Below are 9,774 nucleotides of genomic sequence, written 5' to 3' on the forward strand. Positions count from 1 at the left end.
CCCTGCACTTAGTTTAAAAAAATATATAAATGGAGGGGCGCCTGGGTGGCTCAGTCGGGTAAGCGTCTGCCTCCGGCTCAGGTCATGCTCCCAGGGTCCTGTGTCCGGTTCCCTGCTCAGTGGGGAGTCTGCTTCTCCCTCTCACTCTCCTCTGTGCATGCTCTCTCTCTCTCAAATAAATAAAATCTTGAAAAAAATATATAAATGGAATCATACTACATATTATGGGGTGATTTCTTTTCACTTAACAAGTATACCTAGTTCCTAGCATAGCAGAAACTATCACTAGTGGGTCCAGACACTACAGTTTGCTCATAAGCTCAACTGTCAAGTGGGCTTTCAAATTACTGAGCTGGAAGAGTTATACGGGCATTAAAAATGCCTTCCCCTGGGCGCCTGGGTGGCTCAGTCCGTTAAGCGTCTGTCTTGGGCTCAGGTCGTGATCTCAGGGTCCTGGGATTGAGCCCTGTGTTGGGTTCCGCTGCTTCTCCCTCTGCCTCTGCCCCTACCCCCATCCCCCACAGGTACTCTCTCTCTCTCAAATAAATAAATAAAATCTTAAAAAAATAGTCTTCCCTTGAAGTGGTTCTTGACTCAGACTAACCATTATCACTTGCCCAACCTCATTCCCTATGAGAACAATAGTCCCTCTACCTCTCCATGTGGTGGTCTAAACTGGCAATGGGGGCGCCTGGATGACTCGGTCAGTTGAGCATCTGCCTTCGGCTCAGGTCATGATCCCAGGGTCCTGGGATCGAGCCCCTCATCGGGCTCTCTGTTCAGCGGGGAGTCTGCTTCTCTGTGCTCTCCCTCTCTCTCAAATAAATAAATAAAATCTTAAAAAAACAAACAAACAACTGACAATGGGCAGGCTGCCTCCACGCAGCCTCCTCTCCTGCATTCTCATAGTCCGTTAACACCACCTCAGAAACCTCCCGGTCTATATGGGCCATTGTTCCGGTTTCCTTCCCCTCCTCACTCCTCACCACTGCAGATGCTTCCTTCTGTATTTCTCTCCCTGCCTCCAAACCGCCAACAGGGAGATCACTCTGTAACACACATGTCATCCTGTCATTTTACACTTAAAAAAATTCCTGCAGCTCTCATTTTCTGCAGAGCAAAGCCTAAACCATTTGCATGTATGCAAGGCTCCTCATAGCCTGGCCCCAACCTGTGCCTCTTTTCTCCCCCACTATTCCCTACACTCTAGCTACACAGAATCCCTTGTTCCAGAGTGGATCACCTGCCTTCATATGCAAATACCCTGCAATTCCCTCTCTTTGCCTGAAATGTGCTTTTTCTCCTGTCTTCCTGATTAGATTCTACTAATTTGTCAAGATGCATCTCAAATATCACCTATGAAGTTGCCTTCAATTCCCACAGGCTCCTCCCCTATCCTTTCATGTGTTTTATATGCCCTTCAGTATAGCATTTACCACATTTTATTGCAATTATCTGGTGATGAGCACTTTGAATACTTATTGTAGTACCCTCCCCATTTCCTATCCCACAGAGTAGCTGGTAACACGAATATTTGTTGAATGAGTAAATGAACATTAAAGAGAAGAACTAGGGGCGCCTGTGTGGCTCAGTCGTTAAAGGTCTGCCTTCGGCTCATGTCATGAGCCCAGGGTCCTGGGATCGATCCCCGCATTGGGCTCCCTGCTCTGCAGGAAGCCTGCTTCTCCCTCTCCCACTCCCCCTACTTGTGTTCCCTCTCTTGCTGTGTCTCTCTCTGTCAAATAAATAAATAAAATCTTAAAAAAAAAAAAAGAAGAACTATAATGAATAGACCCAGTGGATTCTAAACCTTACCGTGATAAGGATCATCTAAGGTGCTTATTAAAATGCAGATGCTTTGGATTTACTCTCAGAGAGCCTACCTTATTTGACAGGTCTGCAGAAGGTGGGGTTCAGGAATCTACATTTTAACAAGCACCCCAGATAGTTCTGATGGCCTGTGAGAAGAAGCCCTCCCTTAGATTGCAAAGCAAATAATCTGAAAAAGAAAAGAAAAAGCAAAGAACATTTGTTCCTTGAGATGGCATACAATGAAGAATGTGCTTATGCCCATAAGAGATCCCTTGAGGTGATTGTTCTCCAGAGGTGTTTGCACTCCTAGAATAAATAAATAGCAGTCTAAGTTTGAGAAAAACCACAGTGCAGTGAATTCTGTGAAGACTCTGAAGAAGCATCAAGCTTTATGTATAAGGGCTGGACTGTTTCTTTTTCAGAACAGTTGTCAAGTCCCATATGTTTGTTTTGTTAGAATAGTCACTATTTAGCCAGACCCAAGCTGTTTTCATTAATATATTGCATTTGTATTAAGCTTCTCTTTGGATGTTCTCCAAGCATTTTAGCAGCTTTAAGCCTGTCTTCCCTCATTCCCTTAGGGAGGAACAAGCACGAGGTCACGCCAACTCGCCGACTCGTTAGAAGCATTGCTCAAGAACAGCTCCTGGGGCGCCAGATGCAGGCGAGAGGGAGAAAGTGGGATAATTCCCAGCCCCTACCCTCCGCTCTCTCTCATTTTCCTCCACCCACCCTTCCAAATGCTCACTGGCGTCTTCAGCAGGTGGCTCCTACCCCGCCTTCAAGTTGGCTCAGAAATTTCCCTCCCCAGATAGATAAGCTGCAAAAAGATTCCCAGGTTCTAGATAATGCAGGACTGCCAAGGAACACACTGACGAAAGTGAAGACTTCATACAACTAAATTACAGGATTTTGTAGAGATGGCAGCAGATGTCCCTTGGATGCAGAGCACCAGTTCTCCCAGAGGTCCAGGGGCTCCAACGTAGCCACATGGATCTGCCTGGACTTGCCCTGACTCCTCATTCCTGGGACTTTCCTTCTGGTGAACCCCCTCTCAGCTCTACAGACTCTGATTTCCTCAGATCCAATGAAGCTAACCCAATTGAATCAACCCAGTTTCTGATTTAGGTACTTTCCTGACTCCATATTTGCTAGGTTCTGTCTTCTCAACCATTGTCTTCTTAGCATGCCCCCCCCTTTTTTTAAGATTGATTTATTTATTTTAGAGAGAAAGAGAGAGAGAGAGCATGAGGGGAGGGGCAAAGGGAGAGAGAAACTCAAGCAGACACTACACTGAGTGCAGAGCCCTATGTGGGGCTGAATCTCATGACCCTGAGATCACAACCTGAGCTGAAACCAAGAGTTGGATGCTTAACCGAGTGTGCCACCCAGGTGTCCCTTAGCATGTCCACTCTCCAGCTTCATGGCTCCAGACTGGGTGAAAACACCACTACAAGGCCAAAGTAAGATACATATATATTCAAAGCAGACCATCATTAAACTCTTCTCGGATGATTTCCGAGAAACATTTGATTCTGGTCAGTTTTCCAGAAGGATTTGTATACCTGAAGGAAAGAGGAGATACCCACACTGGCAGCTACCCCTTGGGAAGTCTGTTAAGTGGTGTGTCCTGGAATTATATTCCCTGATGCTTTAGGGAGATGGTCTGACCTTGAAAACTTGATTTCGTGACTCACAGGCCACTTTGCATCAGTATCTTCAATATTTTCTTTAAGTAAACGTATAGTAAAATCAACTCTGTGTGTGTGTGTGTGTACAGTTCTGTGAGTTTTAACACATAGATGGATTCATGGAACCACCACCACTATCAGGATATAGAACAGTTTCAACATCCCAGGCAACTCCTGCATGCTGCCCCTTTGAATGTATCCAAGCTTTACTTTAAGGCTTAATCTCGTAAAAATCACTACGGAAAGGTTAAGCTCCATAAAAAGTTACAAAAGTCTATGTTCAGTATTTGAAGAAACTTGTCATTCAGGGTTGGAGGATAAATTCCCATAATCCCAAGTGCTAAATGGATTCTTCAGTTGTCTTTCCAGGCAACCTTGCTGAGCAATTCCCTTTAACCCCAGCAAACAAGAGCTACTTAGCTTCAGGAAGAACATCCCTACCCTGAATGGAAACCTGATGATGATTTAAAGTTACATCCATCACACCCATTACTTTGGGTATAACTTATATGAATCTGAAATAATTATGCTGCAGCCATCAAAATTCTAAAATGTCTCAGTATGGTCTTTTCATTAAATTTCAATATGTAATTATCTCGATTTGGGGAAGTAAGTGCCCAGTGTGCATGCGCGCGCGCACACACACACACGGACACACACACACATCTACTCCACAACAAAATAAAAGCCTAAAGAATAAACTGAGAAAATCACGATTCTGACTGGGTTTTGAGCTAAAGAAATTGAAAGAAAAGAGTATTTTAGAATTTTTTTTAAATCAGATAAAGTGACCGATAAAGGCAAAGGAAAAACCAGTTCTTTCAGCTTTGAAAAATTCAGAGTGCTCCCATGTTTAAAGGGCTTGTTGAATTTTTGGAACATTCAAAAAATATTTTTGTCAAATAATTTGGGATTTAAAATTCTGCTCCGGGGCGCCTGGGTAGCTTAGCTAGTTAAGCATCTGCCTTTGGCTCAGGTCATGATCCCAGGGTCCTGGGATTGAGCCCCAAATCTGGCTCCCAGCTCAGCAGGGAATCTGCTTCTCCCTCTCCCTCTGCCCCTCCCCATGCTTGTGCGCTCTCTCTCTCTCTCAAATAAATAAATAAATAAATAAATAAATAAATAAATAAATAAAATGAAAACAAAATAAAATTCTGCTTCAAGAATTGAGGAAGGGGGCACCTGGGTGGCTCAGTCGTTAAGCGTCTGCCTTCGGCTCAGGTCATGATCCCAGGGTCCTGGGATCGAGCCCTGCATCGGGCTCCCTGCTCCACGGGAAGCCTGTTTCTCCCTCTCCCTCTCCCCCTGCTTGTGATCCTGCTCTCACTGTGTCTCTCTCTGTCAAATAAATAAATAAAATCTTAAAAAAAAAAAAAAAGAATTGAGGAAGGGTGCCACTAACATCATTGTTACCTCATGGGCTATGTCCTTTCTAGGAATAACTTTCTCAGTATGAGGGAAAAGGTTCTGGGGCTGTCAGAGACCAAGAGTTTGCAGACTTCCAGAGGCTGGTGTGTGTGTTGGAGTCACTGGGTTTTCATTCTGCCTCTTCCACTCACACTAGCTATGTGACCTTGAGCAGGCAGCCTAACTTCTCTGAGCTTAATATCCTCATTTTAACAATGGAAATCAATACACTTCATAGGGTAGCTGGAGGATTTAATGAGATAGTATATATAAAATTTCTGCCCCACAACAAGCACTTCATGAATGTGATTTTTGCCTTTCCTTTCCCCATTTAATCCATCCCACTACTTCCAGAGCCCCACCTAAACTAGCTCAGAATTTATCTCATTTTTTTAAGTCCATGAGAGAAAAAAGATGGTTTAATCAGTCTCCTAATTCATTCCATGACTTTAAATTTTCCCTGGCAGGAAATGATGTTTTAGAACTAATTGAAAACAATTATTTTTCTTTTCGGAGTAATTCCACTTTAGGACCCTCAGTAGAAAAGGAGAGTAGCTGGTCAGGGCTCCTCAGCTGTAGATCAGGAAAGTCTAAATTATATTGTCATAATATACAACCCCAGATCTTAGTAGTGTCTTATGATAGTTTCTCATTCATCAAAAAAAAAAGGATGGATTCATACAGCCTGGAAGATGGATAGATAAGTGGTAAAGCAAATATCACCAATTGTTAACTGTGAAATCCAGGTGATGGGTATGTGGATGTTTGTTGTACAGTTCTCTCAACTTTTCTGTATATTTCAACATTTTCACATTAAAAGTTGGGGAGGGCGCCTGGATGGCTCAGTTCGGCTCGGGTCGTGATCCTGGAGTCCCGGGATCGAGTCCCGCATGGGGCTCCCTGCTCAGCGGGGAGTCTGCTTCTCCCTCTGACCCTCCTCCCTCTCGTGCTCTCTGTCTCTTATTCTCTCTCTTGCCAATAAATTAAAAAAAAACTCAAAAAAAAATTTAAAAAAAAGTTGGGGAGAAAAGTTTATTTCTTACTTATGCTACAGGTCCAACATAGGTTGCCTAGGATTCTACTCCATATCTTCTCATGCTAGGATGCAGGTTGACGGATCAGCTTGAAAGTGGCTGGTTGCCATGGCAACGGGAAAGAGAGTTCTGTTGGGTGTCACACAGACAGCTGGATATTTTGGGCTGAAAGCAACAGAGTCATTTCTGCTCACAATTTACTGGCCTGAGCTACACTCACATGGCTCTAGCCAGGCCATGGAATTGCAATCCTATCATGCGCTTAAACAGGGGAAGGCTGGAAACCTTCAGTGGGTAGCACACATGATTACCCTGCCATAAATAAACTCCTTAAAAGAACTACACATCTTAGTACCATCATCACTAACAATACTCCTAACATTAAAAGGCATATTCACGGGGCGCCTGGGTGGCTCAGTCCTTAAGCGTCTGCCTTCGGCTCAGGTCCTGATCCCAGGGTCCTGGGATCGAGCCCCGCATTGCGCTCCCTGCTCTGCCGGAAACCTGCTTCTCCCTCTCCCACTCTCCCTGCTTGTGTTCCCTCTCTTGCTATATCTCTGTCAAATAAATAAATAAAAATCTTTTAAAAAAATAAAAAAGGCGGGGCGCCTGGGTGGCTCAGTTGGTTAAGCGACTGCCTCCGGCTCAGGTCATGATCCTGGAGTCCTGGGATCGAGTCCCACATCGGGCTCCCTGCTCAGCAGGGAGTCTGCTTCTCCCTCTGACCCTCCTCCCTCTCGTGCTCTCTCTCATTCTCTCTCTCGCAAAAAAATAAAAAATAAAAAAAAAATAAAAAAGGCATATTCACCTAAATCAACGTCAGTACGAGAATTCAGAAGCTTTTTTCTTTCTCATTGGCTTTCCGTCTTTTAGAGGGAGCAGAACTAACCTCCTAAGGGTTAATACATTCCACACTACTCACTGGCTGGTTTTTCAGCTAGCCAGTCAGCCAGCCAGCCAGCTAGCTCTTTCTAGAATCTCATCACCTTTTAATTGAGTCAGCTCATTCTCACTGAGTCAGTAAGAACATGTGGAAGCCATCCAGAGAACTTAAGAAAAGCAGAAGTTAGGTGGAGGCTGATGACACTTTTCAGAAATGGGGTAAAAAAGAAAAAGTAAAATATCTGAGTAAACAAGATTTCAAAATTATTCTTGACTCAACATTTTAGAGAAGTCAGGACCGACTTCATAGCGGGGGTGACATTTAAGCTGGCATCTGAGGGCATTGCTAGGTAGAAAACGGAGCAGAGCATTCCAAGCAGAGGGAACAGGGTGTGCAGTGGCAAGAAAACAGTTCTGACTTGGTATATCTGAAGGAGAAGCAGAAGTTCACTATGGCCGAGTCTAGAGTGCCTGGGTGGGACCAAAAGTATTGCCCAATTTTTCACCCTTTAGCAAATGGGAACGGAACAATGTATTTGGTAAGGAAAAATTGTGGTGTCCTATCTAGTGCTTAGTATGACTTCAAAGAGAAAAGGCCATCTTTAAGATATATGCTGTGTAGAGTGCCACAGATCTCTTTTTAAAAATTTTACTTATTTATTTGAGAGAGAAAGAGAGAGAGTGCACATGAGTGCACAAGCAGGGGGAGGGGCAGAGGGAGAGGGAGAAGGAGACTCCCTGCTGAGCAGCGCTCCAGCCCAGGGCTGCGAAATCATGACCTGAGCCAAAGGCAGCTACTTAACCAACTGAGCCGCCCAGGCACCCCAAGTGCCATAGATTTCTATACTGAGTACTGAGTTTTGAGAAATTGAGCTCTTCTATTTATTGGCAGTAATTTTTAAGTCTCATTTATATTATGAGATTTATAAGATATATAATATATATTTAAGAGAGTCATAGTTATTTTCTTGGTGAAAAGTGATTGATTTACTAGTGACTGATTTACTAGGCTGCAAACAAACTTAGGCAAAACCACCAAGTTAAAAAAACAAACACTGTAGGAGTGTGGGCACATAATGAAATCATTTTGAATGAAATGTGTCAGGAGGAAGGAGATGGGAAGAAGGGAAAGAAGATGCTTTGCATGGGATATGTTATTTAATCCATAACACACTTTGTGATGGTAATATCACTGTCACCATTTCATAAATGAGAAACGGAAGATCAAAGAAAGGAGTTCCCTATAAAATTAGGTCATTAAGCTTGAGCCTTAATTTTCACCAGCGGAGACTAATTTTTCCTCTGTAAAATGGAGATATGACAGGCACTGCCTACCTCATGGAATGTTAGGAGGAGTAAAAGAAATAACAAATAGAACTTGAGACATCATTCTTGACCTTTACCAGATTTTAAGTTCTCTGACTCTGTCCTGATGTTTCCATGTTATTCAAAATGGGGTCTTCCTAAAAGAAACTTTAGGGAAGCCTGTTTGTGGAGAATTTCTTTTCCCAGCATATCTTAAAATATACTACTTCAAGCTATTTACTTTTAAATAATTAAAATATTGTCTATACATGTGGGTGTTTTTTTGTTTTTTGTTTTTGTAAAAAATAGAACATAAACTTTGGCCATTACTCCACATCCATGTCAGGAATATCCTAGAAGAAGGAGTTTTATCTCTTAAATACCTTAATTTTTTTTCTCGACGTTTTTAATGATTTTGTTTGAAAATTTGTTTTGCCCTTTATGTCTTTTAAACAAAATGTACTGAATAATGCTATGTGCCAGTCAATGATCCTATAATAGCGATATAATGGGACAGATTTAGCTACACTTGTGGTGGACATAACGTATAAATTGCCAAATCCCCAAGTTGTAGATCTGAAGCCAAGGTAACATTTGTGTGTCAACTATATTCAAATAAAAAAAGGATAATAGATTAGAAAAATAATACTATGTGTCAGACACCCTTCTAAAGTTTTTACATAATTTATTTAATCCTCATAACCACGCCATAATGTAAAACTGTTCTTACCTCCATTTTTCTAAATGAGAAAATTGGAGCAAAGCGATATTAAGGTCTTATAGTTGTTAGGTGGATGAGCCAGGATTTGACTTGGGGGGTCTGGGCTTCAGGATCTGAACTCTTAAACACAGAGTCATGATGCTACATTTCCGAAGATAATCGATCGTCTTTCTAAATATATCAGGGTAATGATTGCATATATCAATTTTTATTTGATGTCCACAGGAACTACTGTGGTCTAGCACAGGATTGTAGCCCTATACAGTAGGGATGTCCCTATCTATTATACTTTTTGATGTACTTTACCTGCTTTTTTTCTTTGTCCTCTCTGTGAAAAAAAGATTATTTGCAGTGTATCTACTCTTACAAATTGCCCTCTTTCCTCCAATTATTCTGCTTCTGATTTCCTAAAAGTCAGAAACCAGATCACCCTATATGTTAGAACTGTCTCTGAAGTAGGAGTCATGAGATCTTGAGAGAAGACCCAAGCCTTTAGTGAATGGACTTTGTGACATCTGTGACAGGGATCTTTATTTTTTGGCATGTTTTCTGTCCTCAACCGTGATCCAGATAGTTTGGATGGCTGGGTAAGTACCTCTCGATAAGCGAGGTGTCACAAAATATAAATTCAAGGCATTTCTACTCTTCACCTGTTCAAAAGTGTTTTTAGTCATCATCATAATTAGAAGGATGGCCTAGTTCCTCAAGCTTCTGGGTAGCCATCTGATGCTTAGAAGTAGAGAGTCATGGCTACAACTTGTATAAAAATAGCCCTTCCAGATGGCTGAGGGGCAAAGTTACAACTCAGCAGCTTGATATAGCTGAGCACTCACATTTTGGAGTAGGAGGAGAGCTATGCGAGAAGTAGCCAGAGAGACTGGGCTGGAGTCCAATCATAAGTAGAACAGTATATGCCAGGAGA

Source organism: Leptonychotes weddellii, chromosome 10 (genome assembly GCF_054177405.1).
Source record: "Leptonychotes weddellii isolate Sample4059 chromosome 10, ASM5417740v2, whole genome shotgun sequence".
Classification (NCBI taxonomy): Eukaryota; Metazoa; Chordata; class Mammalia; order Carnivora; family Phocidae; genus Leptonychotes; species Leptonychotes weddellii.